Source organism: Mobula hypostoma, chromosome 25 (assembly GCF_963921235.1).
Source record: "Mobula hypostoma chromosome 25, sMobHyp1.1, whole genome shotgun sequence".
NCBI classification, from domain to species: Eukaryota; Metazoa; Chordata; class Chondrichthyes; order Myliobatiformes; family Myliobatidae; genus Mobula; species Mobula hypostoma.
Genome location: NC_086121.1, coordinates 17,597,531 through 17,617,195, shown reverse-complemented (window position 1 = coordinate 17,617,195; position 19,665 = coordinate 17,597,531). Strand labels below are relative to the sequence as shown.

At 40.8% G+C, this 19,665-nt stretch overlaps 1 protein-coding gene across 2 annotated transcripts in view; it reads right to left on the bottom strand.

Annotated features, from left to right (window-relative positions):
• klhl21 (kelch-like family member 21) overlaps nt 1-19,588 on the bottom strand; it is a 43,249-nt gene extending 23,661 nt beyond the window's left edge. The window contains exon 1 of one of the 2 annotated variants that reach the window (XM_063033391.1): nt 19,451-19,588. The gene's annotated coding sequence lies outside the window, so the exon portion shown is untranslated. Of the gene's footprint in view, nt 1-19,260; nt 19,358-19,450 lie in introns of those variants that run through there. The other variant, XM_063033390.1, reaches the window with a different exon arrangement.
• Nucleotides 19,589-19,665: the final 77 nt, after the last annotated feature.

Sequence of the window (19,665 nt, the reverse complement as noted above, 5' to 3'; positions counted from 1 at the left end):
TCTATTGCCTGACCCTATTTTGTCTGCAAGATTTGAAAACGTTTGGAATTGCCACTTCAGATTCATCCGTGTTTTTTTTTGCCTTGGCAAGTAAGACACTCGCCAGGTGAGATTTCGCATCAATCTGACACCTTCATGGAATTTCTACCAATACCATAGTTTTATTTGGAGTTGTATTGGTTTACTATTGTTACATATACAGTACAGAGGTACAGTGCAAAGCTTGCCCTGCATATTGTTCATACAGATCTGTTCATTACACAGTGCATTGAGGTAGTACAAAGTAAACAATAACAGAATAAAAAATAAAGTGTAACAGCCACAGAGAAAGCACAGTACAGGTAGATAATGAGGTGCAAGATTGTTATGAGGTAGATTGTGAGGTCAAGAGTCTATCTTATCATACCAGTGAACCATTCAATAGTCTTATAGTCATAGTCATACTTCAATGATCCCAGGGGAAATTGGTTTTTGTTACAGTTGCACCATAAATAATTAAATAGTAATAAAACCATAAATAATTAAATAGTAATATGTAACTTATGCCAGGAAGTAAGTCCAGGACCAGCCTATTGGCTCAGGGTGTCTGACCCTCCAAGGGATGAGTTTTAAAGTTTGATGGCTACAGGCAGGAATGACTTCCTATGACGCTCTGTGTTGTATCTCGGTGGAATATAACAGTGGGGAAGAGGCTGTCCTTGAGCCTGGTGGTATGTGCTTTCAGGCTTTTGTATCTTCTGATCGGTGGGAAGGAGGAGAGAGAATGTCCAGGGTGGATGGGGTCTTTGATTATAATTGCTGCTTTTCTGAGGCAGCAAGAAGACAGAGTCCATGGAGAGGTAAATGGTTTCTGAGATGTGCTGAGCTGTCTCCACAAATCAGTGCAGTTACGTGTAGAACAGTTGCCATACCAAGACATTATGCATCCAGATAGGATGCTTCCATGGTGCGTCAATGAAAGTTGGTGAGGGTCAAATGGAATATGCCAGATTTCTTTTGCCTCCTGAAGAAATGGAGGCATTGGTGAGCAGTCTTGGCTGTGGCATCTTCGTGGTTGGACAGGACTGGATCTTGGTGATGTTTATTCTCAGGAATCTTAAGTTCCTCACCTCAGCACTATTGATGTAGACAGAAGCATGTGCATTGCCTGCTTTCTAAAGTCAATGAAGAGCTTGTTTCTTAAGCTGACATTGAGGGTGGGATTGTTGTCATGTTACTAAGCTCTCTATCTCCTTCCTACATTTTGACTCCTTGCAAACTTGAGCCCACTGTGGTGGTATCATCTGCAAACTCAGAGAAGGAGTTTTAAGCAGAATCTGGCCACGCAGTCATGAGTGTAGAGGGAGTAGAGTAAGGGTCTGACAATGTAACCTCGTGAAACACCAGTGTTTAGAATAATCATGGTGGAAATGTTACTGCCTATCCTTACTGAATGTGGTCAGGTTCTAGGGCTTAGATTTTTATACGCTGTTTTGAAATTTTTCTACAGCCTGGATCAATGTGAATGACTAGTTCAAGACTCTCGGTCACTAATCCAATAACAATACTTTACTACCACACTGTTCCAATTCCCCTGTTAAGTGTTACACTATACATACAACAGAAAGCACATAAATTAAAACCACATTCCCATTCCATCTATTTTCAAACAATTAGTTATAATACAATGATACAATGAAGTTATACAAGAGCAAGGAGCAAATATAACAGCGCAAACAACAGGAATTCTGCAGATGCTGGAAATTCAAGCAACACGCATAAAAGTTGCTGGTGAATGCAGCAGGCCGGGCAGCATCTCTAGGAAGAGGTGCAGTCGCCGTTTCAGGCCGAGACCCTTCGTCAGGACTAACTGAAGGAAGAGTGAGTAAGGGATTTGAAAGTTGCAGGGGGAGGGGGAGATCCAAAATGATAGGAGAAGACAGGAGGGGGAGGGATGGAGCCAAGAGCTGGACAGGTGATAGGCAAAAGGGAGTATCCTGTCTTCTCCTATCATTTTGGATCTCCCCCTCCAACTTTCAAATCCCTTACTCACTCTTCCTTCAATTAGTCCTGACGAAGGGTCTCGGCCTGAAACGTCGACTGCACCTCTTCCTAGAGATGCTGCCTGGCCTGCTGCGTTCACCAGCAACTTTTATGTGTGTTGCCGCAAATATAACAGGAAGGGTTCCAAAGCTGGATACTCTGATTATGTGCAGTTCAGTCAGACCGAAGGGATGTTTGTTTTGTAACAAGGCCACTTTACAAGGGGCGGAAAGGACTCCTGCCAGGACTCCAAATATACTACCAGTCCTTCACCAATGCAGAGTCTACAGCCTTTTAACTCTCTGTAGTTTGATGTTTAATGTCCTCAGTGCTGAGTGCGCTTTTTTATTTGTGCAATTTGATCGATGCACCCAGCATGGGACTGAATCTCCGCTGTGGCCTGCAGACATCGACACAGTGTTGAATTGAGTGACCTAGTGGCTGTGACTGTGGCAATTGGCTACTGGACAGGCTTCCCTTGCCTCAGGGACTCGTGGCTGTGGACTCACTTTTGGGGACTCGGTGGCTTGAGTTTAGTGTTCTGTTATTTGTTCGCTGTTTGCTGTTTGCACAATTTGTTCTTTTTCTTTCCCCTCGCAAGTTTGATGGTTGTGTTGTGTGGGGACTTTCTTTAAATGGGTTCTATGGTAGTTCTTCATTGTTGTTGCTGCATGTGGGAAGACAAACCTCAAGGTTGTATACATATTTTGATAATAAACATACTTTGAACTTTAATAAATACTGTGGATATACTTTTACTAGAATGAGTGCAGTAGCTCAAAGTGATGGCTCACCACCATTTTGCTAGGATAATTAGGGATGAGTAATAGATGCTAGCCTTACTAGATGCATCCAGATCCCAAAACAAAATTAAGAGATGTAGAATGCACAGAATACGCATCAGTGTGAAACTACATTCAAGATTCTGCACAGATTCGTTTATTTAAGGCCAAATTAAACTCTTGATTCAGGCCAATCTGCAACAGAAGAAGTGGACCTGGATCTGGCTTCAGTTCACTGCAAATAAAGGCACTTGACAGTTGAATGGGTGTCCATGCTCTTTGAGAATCTGGGCAGAGGTATGAACACCACTCAAGCTTACCATTTTAATCAGTTTGTGGACTGGGGACTGCTTTGGAAATAGTCTAAAGGTCCTGTGTCCTGGATACTCTGCTGTAAACTGTTTTATGTTGTAACAAATGCACAAAATTCCGCTGTCTTTTGCAAGAATTTCATTCTGCTCAGATCCTATTATCTCGATAGTAAAACCATGCAAAACCTTTAATCCGGAAGTACTGTTGCTCGAGCTGCAGTGGGCTGTAACTTGACAGCAAGAAGATGGCAGTCTTTGATAAGCATACTGTGACTGAGATTATACAAATGTCATTTCAACTCAGAGTAAAAGGTGCTGAAAACAATTATTCATGCTAACCTTTCAAATCATAAAATAGCAAAGAGCATCTCCCCATGTTATTCCGATAACTATTAACTACAAACTTCCAGAAGTTTTAAATTGGAGCACTAAACCCAGACCTCTGAGAGGTAATAGCCCATATTAGGAGTTGACCTACAATCCAGACAGAGAATACACAATGTTCAAATTTGTTATCCAAGTATGTATATGTCATCATATACTCCCTTGAGATTCATTTTCTTGCAGGCATTTGCAGTACAACACAAAAATAGAATAGAATCAATGAAAAACTACACACAAAACAAAGATTAACAATGAACAAATCTGCAAATAAAGGCAAGCTGTGGAAGGAATAAATAAATCAACTAACTAACTGAATAAGTAATGCATACATTAAAAACATGCATACTGATAACGTGAGTTGTAGAGTCCTTGAAAGTGACTTCATATTGTGGAATCAGTTCGGAGTGGAGGTGAGTGAAGTTATCCACAGAGGTTCAGTAGCCTGATGGCTGAGGGGTAATAACTGTTCCTGAACCTGGTGGCATGGGACTTAAAGGCTTCTGAAACCATTGACACATGTAAGTAAACCTCTTCAGTCCAAACTGCAAACCCTTCTCCCTCTAGCTCCACAGCTCAGTCCATTTCACTCTGACTTTTTCCTCACATCTTGCAATTGTGCCCATCTTACAAATACTTCCTTGCTCCCTCCCTACATCCTTGCTGTTTTGAAATCAGATCACCCGAGAGCCTCTTCCACCCAAACTCCATTTCGGAGTCTTTGTAAATACTAAGATCTCTAATTCCCTGAACTATCCATGGGCCAGAGAAATGAAACTTGCCCTGATCCATGACCAATAATAAAACCAGTTTACTAGCAACATAGGTTTTGATTTGCCATGCAAGTTACCCCAGGTATCCACAACAGAGATTTCAGAAATCTCCAGCATTACAAACAGGGAACAACTTGAAATCAGAAGAGGACAAAGTGTGCAGCAACACACATAAAGTGTTGGAAGAACTCAGCAAGGAAAAGTTTCTGCTGTTGAACATCTGAAAACAGTTAAAATCTACAAAATCTACAAAAGTAATCCAAGCACATACATTTTCCCATGCAGGCTAAGTGCAACAATCATTGATATCCAGCATTGGAAACCAAATCCCATTTTACCATTACCCTGCTGAAAGCTGATTTTGTAAAATGCACAATAAAAAATATAGATTGCTGCAAATCAGACAAATAGTAAGCACACATTCCTCATTCCTTCAGCTTGCATGCAAGAGGTTGTCAGAGACACAGCTGTTTCAGGGAGTGACTTAGACTCAGAAGGAATGTCTTCGTCTGCACTGAGCTGGCTGAACAGTGCAAGAGACAAGGCTGTAAGCCCTCTAGTCAGGGAGGAGTAAGCCAGACAAGTTTCCTGCACACGACACAGAAACCCTTCTGGTAAGGGTGTGTGTGTGCACTCTCAAGGCTACATCCTTTCTACGTCTTACAGTACTGTGCAAAAGTCTTGGCCATATATATATAGCTCGGGTGCCTAACACTTCTGCATAATACTGTAGTAATTTTATGTATTGCACTGTACAGCTGCTGCTGCAAAAAAAAATCAAATTTCATGACATATGTGAGTAATGATAAACCTGTTATGAGTCTCTATTGTGGACTGAGAGTGAGAAGGGGACAGGAAAAGGGGAATCATTGTTGGGAAATGTGGAAGGGAGAGGGGAGGGAGCAGGAAGAACTGCAGAGACATTCAGTAATGATCAATAAATCAATAATAAAGTATTAAATTACCTTGCCTGGTGTTTTCAGGGCAGGGTGTGTCTTCACGCATGCCACCCCTCCCGCCCCTGGCACCCCTTCTCTGCCACCTGTCCTACACCCCTCGCACGGTGCTCCACCCTCACCATTCCCAATATCCTTTGCTCCCATCAGATTTACAACCTCGCTCACTGCTCCACATTTGACAAATACAGCACTGCGCAGAAGTCTTATATATGTGCCTAAGACTTTTGCACAGTACTGTATATGGATAGGGTGATCCAGCAAGGACTTTTCACTTTGGAACAAAGGAAGATGACAGGTGACTGAGTAGGGGTGTATAACATTATAAAAGGTGTAGATAGAGTGGACAACTTTTTCCCCAGTGCAACAAGTGCAGAGGACATCCTCTTAAGGTCAGTGAGGAGAGTAGTAAAGTATAGGGGACATGTCAGAGGTAGCTTTTTTTTTTAAAACAGAGAGTGGTGGGTGCCTGCAGTGCACTGCTGGGGGTGGTGGTTGAGGCAGATGCATTAGGGTAATTTAGACGACTTTTAGATAGGTACATGGATGAAAGATAAATGTAGAGTATTTGGCTGTGTACGAGGGAAGATTTAGGTTGATCATGGGGTAGGTTTATATAGGTCGGCTAACATACTGTGACATAAAAGTGAATCCCTAAACACTTAATACAGCAGCACTCTCAATTCCTGATGGAGCATCATATCTCATTCAATGTTACACATCAGGTCAAGAGTGCTGTTCAAAGTTCAAAATAAACTTATCAAAGTGCTGTACATATACAATCACCATATACAATACTGAGATTCATTTGCTTGTGATAACAATAAACAAGAAACACAGTAGAATCAATGTAAGACTGCACCCAACAGGACAATCAACCAGGGTGCAAACGACAACAAACTGTGCAAATACAGAAAGTTAACAAAAGGGAAATAATAAATAAGTAAGCAAGCGAGCAATAAATATTAAGAACGTGAGATAAAGAATCCTTAAAAGTTAGTCCATTAGTTGGGGTGGGTGAAGTTATCCCCTCTGGTTCAAGAAAGTGATGGCTGAGGGGTAGTAACTGTTCCTGTACTTGGTGGTACGGGTCCTGAGCCTCATGTAACTACTTCCTGATGGCAGCAGTGAGAAGACAGCATGGCCTGGGTGGTGGAGGTCCTTGATGATGGATGCTTTCCTATGACAGCACTCTGTGTAGATGTGCTAAATGGTGGCAAGGGCTTTGTCTGCGATGGACTAGGCTGTATCCACTACTTTTTATAGGTTTTTCCATTGAAAAGCATTGGTATTCCATACCAGGCCATGATGCAACCAGTCAATATACTCTCCACTGCACATCTATAGAAGTCTGTCAGAGTTTAGGATGACATGCCAAATCTTCACAAACTTCTAAGAAAGTAGAGGCGCTCCTCTGCTTTCTTCATAATGGCACTTGCGTTCTGGACCCAGGACAGATCCTCTGAAACGATAACACAAAGGAATTTAAAATTGCTGACCCTTTCCACCTCCGATCCCCCAATGAGGGCTGGCTCATGGACCTCTGGTTTCTTCCTCTTGAAGTCAATAATCAGTTCCTTGGTCTTGCTGACATAGAGCGAGAGGTTTTGTTGTGGCACTACTCAGCCAGATTTTTAATCTCCCTCCTATATGCTGATTCAGCACCTCCTTTGATTCAGCCAACAACAGTGGTGTCATCAGCAAATTTAAATATGGCATTGGAGCTGTGCTTAGCCTCACAGTCATAAGTGGAAAGCAAGTACAGCAGGGAGCTAAGCACACAGCCTTGTAGTGCACCTGCACTGATGGAGATTGTGAAGGAGATATTACTAATCTGAACTGACTGGGGTCTGCAAGTGAGGAAATCGAGGATCTGGTTGCACAAAGAGGTATTGAGGCCAAGGTCTTGAAGCTTATTGATTAGTTTAGAGGGCAAGATAGTATTGAATGCCAACCTCTAGTCAGTGAAGAGCATCCTAATGTTTGTATCTTCATTGTCCCGATGTTCCAGGGCTGAATGAAGAACCAATGAAATGGCATGTGCTATTGACCTATTGTGATAGTAGGCAAATTGGAAGAGGACCCAAGTAGCTTCTCAGACAGGAGTTGACTTGTTTCATCACCAACCTCTCAAAGAACATCATCACATTGGATGTATTACTGGATGATAGTCACTGAGGCAGGTTATCCCGTTCCTCTTGGGCACCAGTAAAACTGAAGCCTGCTTGAAGCAAGTGGCTACCTCATTCTGCCGAAGTGACAGGTTAAAGATATCAGTGATGCAATATGCAGGTATTTTTTGCCTCACACTCAAGTTTCCAAGGGACTTCGATACTTCCAATGCCACAAGTAGTTATTATAAACAACAGGGTCTGGACAACAAGATTTTAATCTCTTCACCATTGATATAGGCTTCCTTGCGATTTCCCCCACTTGCTTAAACACACTCCATGTTGACTGAACTTTGTTACTAAATCTTGTTGAACATCCACGAGATGTTCAGTTATTTTAAAGGTGCCTGACAGCATCAGGCTTTACGCTCATACCTCAATCCTATTGGCATCCAATGCCCACAAGTGCAGTGCATCTTGGAAAATCACTCAGCACCTACTTCAAGCAAGGGCACAGCTAATTATCACTTCTACTCCTAGAATGGAGACAATGAGCCCCAACCTGGACACCTAATGCAGCACAGACCGCCGAACCTGAAGTTTCCGGCTCATTTGAAAAATTAATTTTGGGGACACGGATGTTGCAGACAAGGCCAGTTGTTCACAGAAGTGGTAATGGGGTTTCCTGAGCAGCTGATGTTTCCACTCCAAGTGCCCAATGTACATTTATCCATCCTGCCACCAATGAAATTAAAAGCTTATACATTTCATTAAGCCATCGAAGGCGAAACCCAGTAACCCAAGGAAAATTTGTCAAAAATAATGAATTGTCTGGAATCAGACTGACAAGAGAGCTCATTTATAAAATAAAACAGCATTCTTTCCATAGATTTTCACAGACACCATCTGTGCTGTTCCACCATGAAGACTAATGTTTACACTCCTCATCCTTAACAAGAATAAGTTTCTTTACTTGGGAGTTTGTATAATTCTTTTAAATAAAGTTTCTTTTCCTCCACCCCCCAACCTGTGCCAATAGATGGACTGGACTCAGCAACCACACTACAATGTGGGGAGATCCGTCAGTGGTTTATAAGATCACTTGCTGATTCAAGTTGAAAAGGTTCCTTCATTTATTATAATTTGTACCTCTTTAAACTGGAGGATCTTAAGGTATCACCAATAGGTAGAGAACATCTGCAAATTTTAGCTTCTTGATAAATAATTAACAATACAAAGTGACAGAAAGAAAAAAAATGTTTGAGGGAAATACAATGCATTACTGTCTTAACTGTAAATGAGCAGTATTTTAAGTTTAACAATTTATAAACATGTTAAATGTAAGTACAAATATTTTGGCTGTTGTTGGTGTCTCACATTCCAGAAATCTGTTTATATTTGCTTTTAATATTGACTGTGCTGAAATTTGACTTACACATAAAAAGGCTATCTTAAGGACAAACAGTGGCATGCAAAAATTTGGGCACCTCTAGTCAAAATTTCTGTTACTGTGAATAGTTGAGTAGAAGATGAACTGATCCCCAAAAGTCAAAGTTAAAGATGAAATATTCTTTTCAACATTTTAAGCAAGATTAGTGTATTATTTTTGTTTTATACAATTTTAGAGTGGGGTAAAAAGGAGTACCATGCAAAAGTTTGGGCACCCCAAGAAATTTGAGCTCTCAGATAACTTTTACCAAGGTCTCAGACCTTAATTAGCTTGTTAGGGCTATGGCTTGTTCACAGTCATCGTTAGGAAAGGCCAGGTGATGCAAATTTCAAAGCTTTATAAATACCCTGACTCCTCAAACCTTGTCCCAACAATCAGCATCCATAGGCTCCTCTAAGCAGCTGTCTAGCACTCTGAAAATTAAAATAAATGATGCCCATAAAGCAGGAGAAGGCTATAAGAAGATAGCAAACCGCTTTCAGGTAGCCGTTTCCTCAGTCTGTAATGTAATTAAGAAATGGCAGTTAACAGGAACGATGGAGGTCAAGTTCAGGTCTGGAAGACCAAAAAAACTTTCTGAGAGAACTGCTCATAGGATTGCTAGACAGGCAAATCAAAACCCCCATTTGACTGCAAAAGACCTTCAGGAAAATTTAGCAGACTCTGGAGTGGTGATACACTATTCTACTGTGTAGTGACACCTGCACAAATATGACCTTCATGGAAGAGTTATCAGAAGAAAACCTTTCCTGCATCCTCGCCACAAAATTCAGCATCAAAAGTTTGCAAAGGAACATCTAAACAAGCCTGATGCATTTTGGAAACAAGTCCTGTGGACTGATGAAGTTAAAATGGAACTTTCTGGCTGCAATGAGCAAAGGTATGTTTGGAGAAAAAAGGGTGCAAAATTTCATGAAAAGAACACCTCTTCAACTGTTAAGCATGGGGGTGGATCGATCATACTTTGAGCTTGTGTTGCAGCCAGTGGCACAGGGAACATTGCACTGGTAGATGGAAGAATGAATTCAATTAAATACCAGCAAATTCTGGAAGCAAACATCACACCGTCTGTAAAAAAGCCAAAGATGAAAAGAGGATGGCTTCTACAACAGGGTAATGATCCTAAACACACCTCAAAATCCACAATGGACTACCTCAAGAGGCGCAAGCTGAAGGTTTTGCCATGGCCCTCACAGTCCCCTGACCTAAACATAATCAAAAATCTGTGGATAGACCTCAAAAGAGCAGTGCATGCAAGACGGCCCAAGAATCTCACAGAACTAGAAGCCTTTTGCAAGGAAGAATGGGTGAAAATTCCCCAAACAAGAACTGAAATACTCTTAGCTGGCTACAGAAAGCGTTTACAAGCTGTGATACTTGCCAAAGGGGGTGTTACTAAGTACTGACCATGCAGGGTGCCCAAACTCTTGCTTCAGGCCCTTTTCCTTTTTTGTTATTCTGAAACTGTAAAAGATGGAAATAAAAAAGTAATCTTGCTTAAAATATTAAAGAAATGTGTCATCTTTAACTTTATGCCTTTTGGAAATCAGGTCATCTTTTACTTGCTAAGCTATTCACAGTAACAGGAATTTTGGCCAGGGGTGCCCAAACTTTTGCATGCCACTGTACATGAGATGTCTTTAATTAAATAATACTACACAGAAAGTTTACCTACTTAAAACAAGAGTGAAGTACTGCACATCTTCACAATGAATAAACCCATCAAAAAGCACAAATTACAGAAAGTTACTGACTAAATAAATATTTAAAGCAGAATGGAGAGATACAATCACGGAGAGCAGGCGTTCCCAACCTTTTTTACTATTAGCCGAGGGGCCTGTGGACCCCAAGTTGGGAACCCTGGCCAAGAGGGAAAACAGCAAGTCCAGTAGATTCAACAAGTGAGAAGTCAAGGATGAAATTAAAGCTTTAATTAACATAAGTGTCTATGATATTAATGTAATTAATGAGATATGATTGTAGGATGAGCAGGACTGGCAACTTTACATCCCAGAGTATCAGCGAGATGGTGGGGGTGGGGCTGGGAAAGGAAAGATGGTATTGCACTGATCGTCAAATATTACATTACTTCAGTAGAGTGTTCCAGAAAGCTTTTCAAATGAGGCCATAAATGGTAAGTTAGAAACAAAAAAAAAGTTATCACTTTGCTGGGTCTATACTTACAGAGCTCCCAGCAGTTCACAGGAGGGAGAGAAACAAAGATGTAGGTGGATGTCATAATCATACTGGGCGATTTCACTGGGATTGCCTGTTCGTTAAAGGTTCTGAAGGGGAAAATTTTTTTGAGAGGTATCCAGAGGAGCTTTTTGGCACAATATATAGACAGAGCAGTAAGTGCTAAACTCTGTGAATGAAGTTTCATCTTGCAGAATCTAACTAGTCAAGTGGAATGAGGGTTATACGGAACATAACTCCACTGAGGTGGAGGTACTCAGATTTATTTGTCTTTTTAAATAGTTACGGTAAAGGATAGATCTGGATCAGTAATAAGGATTTTAAAATTGGAAGACTAATTTCATTAACATAAGGGAGGACTTGGCAAAGGTACATTGGGAGCATCTACTTGTAGGTCTACATCTACACAGTGGGTAGCATTCCGAGGGGAAAGAGCATCTACACAGCAAGTAGCACTCCAAGGGGAAAGAGCATGATTTCAAGGCAAACATGTTTCTGTAGGGGTCATGAGAGGTCACCAGGTAAATCTGAAGACTTTCTAAAGTACAGTAAGGGCAAAAGAATAACCAGAGAAGTGATTCCATTAAGGGCAATGGAGGCCATCTGTGCATAGAGCCAGAAGGTATAGGCAAGGTCCTAAATAGTGTTTTAAAAATCAGTATTCTTATAAATTAAAGCCTTTGTAGTTGAAAAATCCATTGAAAAAGAAAAATAGCAAAGGTCTAGTACAGATCTCCATAAATAAAGATGGGATACTCAAAGCATTGGAGGTGGCTGAGTCTCTAGGACCAGGTGGGATTTACTGCAGGATACTACAGGGAGCAAGGAAGACACTGCTGGACGGAAGTGAGACACCAGGTAACTGGAGGACAGCAAATGTGGTCACCTTCTTTAATAAATGTAGCAGGAAAAAGGCTAGTAAAGATAAACCTGTGAGCTTAACATCGGTGGTACAGAAGATACTGGAAAACATTCTGAAGGAGAGGACTAACACTCAACTGGAAAGGCAGGGATTAATCAGATAGCCAACATGGCTTGGCAATAGGAGTCAGAAAGGTGAGAGTTGTTTTTGTGATCGAATATCATGGATACCCCCAACAAAGCAACAAAACCCATGCAGTTTGCCATGTACTTGAGTTACTTGGATGTGGGAGGAAAAATTCATAGATGACAGATTGGCAGAATTGTTGACAGTGTGGAGGGCAAAGGCTGCAGAGATACTGATGGGTGGAATGGGCTGAAAAACAACGACAGATGGAATTTAATCCAGACAAATCTGCAGTGATGCATTTTGGGGGCACTAAAGAGACTAGGTTAGGCACAATAGATGGAAGGGCTTTAGGGAGTATAGAGAAACAGAGGCACAAGTCCATGGATCCTTTCAAGTGTCAATGATGTGATAGTGTTGGAGAGGGCACAGAGGAAATTCACCAGGATGTTGCCTGGGATGGAGCAACTTAGTCATGAGAAAAGACTGTAGAAAGTAGGTTTATTCTCCTTGGACTGGAGGAGGTTAAGGTGGGGAATGACTGAGGTAGTGGATTCTGATTAATTGGGGGCACATGGGACCGGTACATTTTGGCCCAATTAATTGTCTGTCCCAATTATCCGAAGTTTCATGGAAACAGTTAAAAAGATATATTAAAAAAGGCAAACTACCGTTTAACAGAGTTTAAAAAATGCATTTAAATGAAATACAGAAGAAATTAGAATACTATCAATATTACTACAGTATTATAAAACTGTGTAGTTTTTAATAGTTACTAACAGAGGAATTCATCGAGTATATGCTGGTGTGTTCTTTTGATTGACTGTACATAAACAAAATCAGCGTAAACACCTAGTGCAACTAATGGACTACCTTCAATGCTTTGGAAATGAAGTGATGTCAAAATTAAACAATAAACTTCCTGGCATCTCGTGTGGTCGCGAGCTCAGGTTCAACTATGTGACACTCATCATTTTCCTTGTCTTCATTTTCCCCACCTTGGTGTTTTGATACAATGCTTCTGACAATTACATCCCCCAAAATCTTCATTTCAAAGGTTTCAAAAGGTACATTTAATGTCAGAAAAATGTATACAATATACATCCTGAAATTCTTTTTCTTCATAATTCTTTTTTTCATAGTAAAATTCAAGATGATTATTAATACCTTCAAATTCTGCAAAGTTCCTAACTCATTGTAGTAGTGAAATCATTTCGTTTTCACTCCTGGCCGTTTCGGGCATCTCCAAGCTTGAATGCTTGAAACCGCAGTGAGCAAAACACTTCCGAATTGTCTTGATGTTTATTTCTCATCATTGACAAACTGTAAAAGTTGAACCCTTACATTCATTTCCTTGGCTGGTGAAGATGTCAGTTCTTCATTTGCTTCGAGAATGTGGTTCACCAACCTTCTGCGATACAATGTCTTTAAATTTTTTATGATTCCCATATCCAACGGTTGTACCAAGGATGTTGTATTGGCAGGCAGAAATTCCATCTGGATGTTTCTCCAACATTCTACATCAGGGTGTGCTGTACAATTGTCCACAAGCAGAAGAATTTTGCTTAATTTCTGCTGTAGCTCCATATCCCAACCTATCAGCCATTTCTTAAAAGTTTCAAAAGTCATCCACACATTAGCATAAACTCAATGGATAAATTATTCTTCTTAGCACTAAAGCATCAAAGTTTAACACTTATCCAACTAACCAACTATTTCTTTTTATCTGTTCTTGACATATTTGCACAACATAAGTTACATAATCCATTGGTTTCTTTGAACCTGATAGTACTGCATGTTTGTAGCAAAGAGAACCATCCAGCGTGGCATGATTAAAAAAAGGCCTGTTCCATCGACATTGCAGAAAATTTCTGAAGAAAGTCGGGGAGTTTTGTAGATTTCCATGTTTCTGCACCACCTTTCTTGCCGTGAATGTTCTTGATTTTAATGTGTACCTAAATTTCCATTGAGACAACCAACCATCTGTTGCTTTAAAGTCTTCGTGACCCAGCTTCTTAGCTAGTTCTTCTGATTTGCTTTTTAACACTGGTCCACTGTCATGCACACCTTGTCCAGTTACAATGGCGTCTTCAACATCTGGATCTTACCTTCACACTTCCATTTTTATTTAGAGACACACAGCACAGAGTAGGCTCTTCGGCCCCAGCAACCCCGATTCAATACTAGCCTAATCACGGGACAATTTACAATGACCAATTACCTTACCAACCGGAATGTCTCTGGACTGTGGAAGGAAATCGGAGCACCCAGAGAAAACCCATGCATTCCATGGGGAGGATGTACATTTTCCTTGCAGATGACATCAGAATTGAACTCTGAACTCCAACACCAAGTCGTAATAGCTTCATGCTAACCACTGCGTGGTGCCATACTGTTTTTGGGATGTTTCCTGTTGTCCCTCGTGTAATGCCCATTCTTCTCACAGTTTATCTTGCTGATGTATCAAGCATGAAATTGTAGATTTCGGCACTCCAGTTACCTCTGCCACCTGACGAAGAGCGGTGTTGGGCGGATGGCTTTCAATTTGGTCCAGTAAGGTAATTTTTTCAGCTAAGATCAAAGGCTTTCATGGCATCTTAGCAAGGACCAAAATAAAAAATATTATCAAAAATCACTGCTTTTTGAATTGGCTTCCGTTGACCCAAATGGGTAACATAACATAAGCACACCGCAGCTGACACAACTGTTTGCTCTCACGGTCTGTGACTGACCTTCTCCTGCCCCAATTAAGCGGCACAATGTCACAAGTAAATGAAGGGAATCTCGGCTATTTTCTTGATTTGTTTCTTTTTCTTTAAGAGTTGTCCTAGATAAGTAACTGTCCAATTAACCAGAATCCACTGTATATGGGGTATATGTAGATTGAAGAAAGCATTTACTCCATAGCAGAAGTAGATAAAACGAGAGGATATTAGCTCAGAGTGAGGGGGAAGAGAGGTGGAGGTGATATCAGGGAGACCTTCACCCAGAGAGTGGCAGGTACCTGGAATGCACTGCCTGAGAGAGTGGTTAAACTGATGGCATTTAAGAAGTGTCTACATAGCACCTGAATCACTTAATCATGGAAGACAATGGACCATATGCTGTGCAATGGGATTCATTCAGAAGGCTGCCTACTGATCAGTATTGATGATTTGGACTGAATGGTTTGTTTCCATGAAAAACAAAAGATCACAAAAAACAAAGGATCACATTCCTGGCTCAGCTGCATAGGGACAGAACAGCAGTGTCAACTGAGCAATAAATATTAGAGGTTTATAACCTTCAAGGGAAATACACTGATGTGCATAAATCATGGAGTAATGATAGTGTGTGATTTCAATTATTCAAATTCATATCTGGATAGCAATAACAATAGGTAAAGAGGGCTGTAGTTTCTGGAATGTGTTCAGGAGAATGTTCTTGATTGGTATAGTTCTGTCCCAAGGGGGAAGGTAATGGAGGAACATCTAGGATGAGTGACCATGATTTTGTAAAGCTTAGAATATATACCATTACAAGTTAAAATGATCAGTTGGAGAAAGGACAACTTCAATGATTTGGGAACCAATATAGCACAGGTAAATGGAAACAAAGCTTGCAAAGAAAATTATAACTGAAAATCAAAATATTACAGATACTGAAAATTTGAAATACAAGACTTATAGACTTTGCTTTCACACTTTCCAAAAGAAATTACAAAACCTAATCAACAATTTCACATTATATTGCATGTGCAAGATCTTTGTCAACTTTCTTAACCTATCTGTGGCCCGTTGTAGCACCCTGACAACTTACTTGCTAACCTATAAGTTCAACAACCAAACCTGATGCCTTCACTCAAGTCATTCATAGAAATTAGAAAAGTCCACGCTCCAGCACTGATACATTTTGCCAACCAGAAAAGGATCTATTGATGTGTACCTTTTCTTGTCGATCATAAGTAACCTCTACACAATGAATTTTTATTTTCAGTAATAATCTTTGAATTTGAATTGAATTTATTTAAATCTTACGTCCATCCCACAACGTGAGGGAGTAAAAATCTTTGCTTTATGACTCCATCGCAATGTACAGACACTTGAATTTATAAGTCTAATGGCTTGTAAATTGATGTGGTTCAGAGAGTGATAGATTAAAACAGGCTCTTTGGCCCACTGAGTCTGTGCTAGCCATCAAGCATCTACTTACACTAATCCGAGATTACTCCTAGTTTCCCCCCAGATTTCTGTCAACTCCCCCATATCCTACCACTTACCTACACTTCAGGGCAATTTATAGGGGCCAATTCACCTACCAACCCGCACATTTCTGGAGGAATCAGGAGCACTTAGAAGAAACCTATGCAGTCACAGTGAAAGCATGCAAACTCCAAACATCAAAGATCAGGACTGAATCCGGGTTGTGGAACCGTAAGCAGCTCTTTCTAGCTACACCACTGTGCCTTGAGGGTGCCCACAATTTCCCTTTCACAGACATATTTTGACTTTGCATAATTACCTTGAATTTTCTAAACTGCCCTGTTACACCTTTAACAGTAGCTTCTAATATTTTCCCAACGACAGATCAAAGTTCAAAGTAAATTTATTATCAAGGTATGTATATGTCATCTATCCTGAGATCTATTTTCTTGCAAGTGTTGTGTCTCTGCACTACTACATACACAGTACATATGAAGAAACACAATAAAGTCAATGAAAAACAAAGACAGACGATGTGCACAAGACAATAAACTGTGAAAATACAAAAAGAAAAACAAATAATAATAAAATAATACTGAGAACATGAGTTGTACAGTTCTTGAAAGTAAGTCCATAGATTGTAGAATCAGTTCAGTGCTGAAGGGAGTGAAGTTATCCATGCTGGTTTGGGAGCCAGGTGGCTGAAGGGTAATAACAGTTCCTGAACCTGGTGGTGTGGCTCCTGTACCTCCACTCCAATGGAAGCAGCAAGAAGAGAGCATGGCCTGGATTGGTGTGGGGCCTTGATGATGGATGCTGTTGACTTGCGTTAAGCAAACAGGCTGTAGTTTCCTGCGTTTCATCTCCCTCCTCTTTTGTGTTAAGGTATTACAATGGGTTCCAAGGAAACAGGTTGGTAGGCTGTTGGTAGGTGATAGATTAAATTTAATGCTGTCAATGTTACAAGTCATAGGAAAAATGAGAGGCAATGTACACAAAGTAGCATAGTTCTAAAAATGGTACTGTTCAAGAACAAAGATCTGTGGATACATATACAGTTTGTTGAAACAACTCCAAATCAAGAAGAAAGTGATTTTTAAAAATGGCCTTTATAAATGGTGGCGAGAGGGCGTACAGGAGCAAGATATGCCAACTAGTGGAGTGGTGCTGCAGCAACAACCTGGCACTCAAAGTTATTAGATGAAAGAGCTGATTGTGGACTTCAGGAAGGGTAAAACGAAGGAACACATACCAATCCTCATAAAGGGATCAGAAGTAGAGAGAGTGAGCAGTTTCAAGTTCCTTGGTGTAAAAGATCTCAGAAGACCTAACCTGGTCCCAACATATTGATGCAGTTATAAAGACAGCTGCTATACTTTATTAGGAGTTTGAAGAGATTTGGTATGTCAACAAATACACTCAAAAACTTCTATAGATGTACCATGGAGCACATTCTGACAGGATGCATCACTGTCTGGTATGGGGGGGGGGGTGGGAGCTACTGCACAAGACCAAAAGAAGTTGCAAAGGGTCATAAATTTAGTTAGCTCCCTCTTGGGTACTAGCCTACAAAGTACCCAGGACATCTTCAAGGAGTAGTATCTCAGAAAGGCAGCTTCCATTATTAAGGACCTCCAGCACCCAGGACATGCCCTTTTCTCACTGTTACCATCAGGAAGGAGGTACAGAAGCCTGAAGGCACACACTCAGCGATGCAGGAACAGCTTCTTCCCCTCTGCCATCCGATTCCTAAATGGATATTGAACCCTTGAACACTACCTCACTTTAATATATATTATTTATGTTTTTGCACGATTTTTAATCTATTCAATATACGTATACGGTAACGGATTTATTATTTATTTATTACTATTTTTCCCCTTTTATATTATGTATTGCAATGAACAGTTGCTGTTAAGTTAACAACTTTCAGGACACATGCCAGTGATAATAAACCCGATTCTGATTATGGACGCAGAGAGCAAGTCCGTCCTGCTACATTGTCTTAACAGAAGAGTTTGTGAACAGTACCATATCCATTTCTAGCCACACTTCAATAAAGATTAAAGTGCACTGGAAAGGGTGCGTAAGAGATCTGCTAAAAGTATTTCAGGGATGAGGGACCTTGGTAATGTACAAGGACTGATGTTGGGATTGGCTTCTCGGAACACTGAAGTCTGACAGGAAATCGGATAGAGGTATTTAAAATCGTGAAGTATACCGTTGCAGAAGGCTTCCAGAGTGGGGAGGGAGGGAGAGTGGGGAGGGAGGGAAAGCGGGGCAAAGGATGAAGATGATTGTGACAAAGGAAACAATGTAGCAAGCGAATAAAATCTGGATGCATCACAAGTTACATTCAGAATCAATTGCAGTCACCAAAAAGGAGTCGGAAAAGTATCTAAAAATATTTGCAGAGACCAGCTAGATCGTGCCTCTATAGTCTCGACAGGCCGATGGCCTCCATGCGCTTAACTGTCCTGTGGTCGGTTTGAAGTGAAAACATTTCACATCGGAAACCAGCCACGCAAAGACCCGCCACTCATTTCTTCCCTTACTCCAGAATCATCTGACTCCCATCCCCCATGAAATCTCAGGCCTGTAAGTCATCCTCTGGTATTCTATATATAAACCCCCAACATTGCAACTGAATTAGAATAACAGGCAGCTTAATGATGAAAAACGAAATCACTACGATATTAGTTTGGAAGGAAATTCTCGAATTAATAAAAGCTAATAAATAAACCTGGCGGAACTATAACAATCAGCAATTTTTTAAATATAAAAATCTGGGTAAATGAAAGCCAAAAATAGCCCACACGTACGAACAAGGGAGAGTGAATGAGAGACTTGGAGTCTCAGAAGGGCACACGTCACCAGAAACACCCTGTCGCTGTCTCCCCAACACGTGGATATCGCTAATCCACAAGATACTGGAACCTCGATACAACCTCGTCGTTAAGAGCAATGATCAGCAATGCAAAACAAAAAAACACGATCCCTATTCTTTAGAAAAAAGAAATACACAATTTAAAACGATTCCTGCATATTGAACGACAGCAAAATAAAAATAACTGTAAGGTATAAATTTCCCCGGTTAACCCTCGGCTACCTGGAGGTGCAGGCTATATTGCTGGAGGGAGGACATGGGAGACTGAAGAGACGACAAAACTGACGGGATCCGTTTCCTGGCGCGTCTGGGATTTCTCTGCTCTGCCCCATTCCCCGCCCCTGCAACAAGAGCGGGGAGGCAGTCCCGAGAAACGACGTAGAAAACGAAGAGTAAAATCATTTGCACTTACCGGAAATCTTAACCCGATAGCCTCACGACCAACTAATCTCGCCAACCCCCTCTCTATACTTTAGAAATAAATTTGGAGATAAGGGTGGGGAAAAAAAACTTATTGCAAATTCCAGTTTGCAACTATTTCTGGGGGTTGGTCCGGTCACAAACACAAACCAACGAAAGGAGGGGGTAAAGGCGAAGGAGAGACCCCTTGTTTAACAGAAACTATTA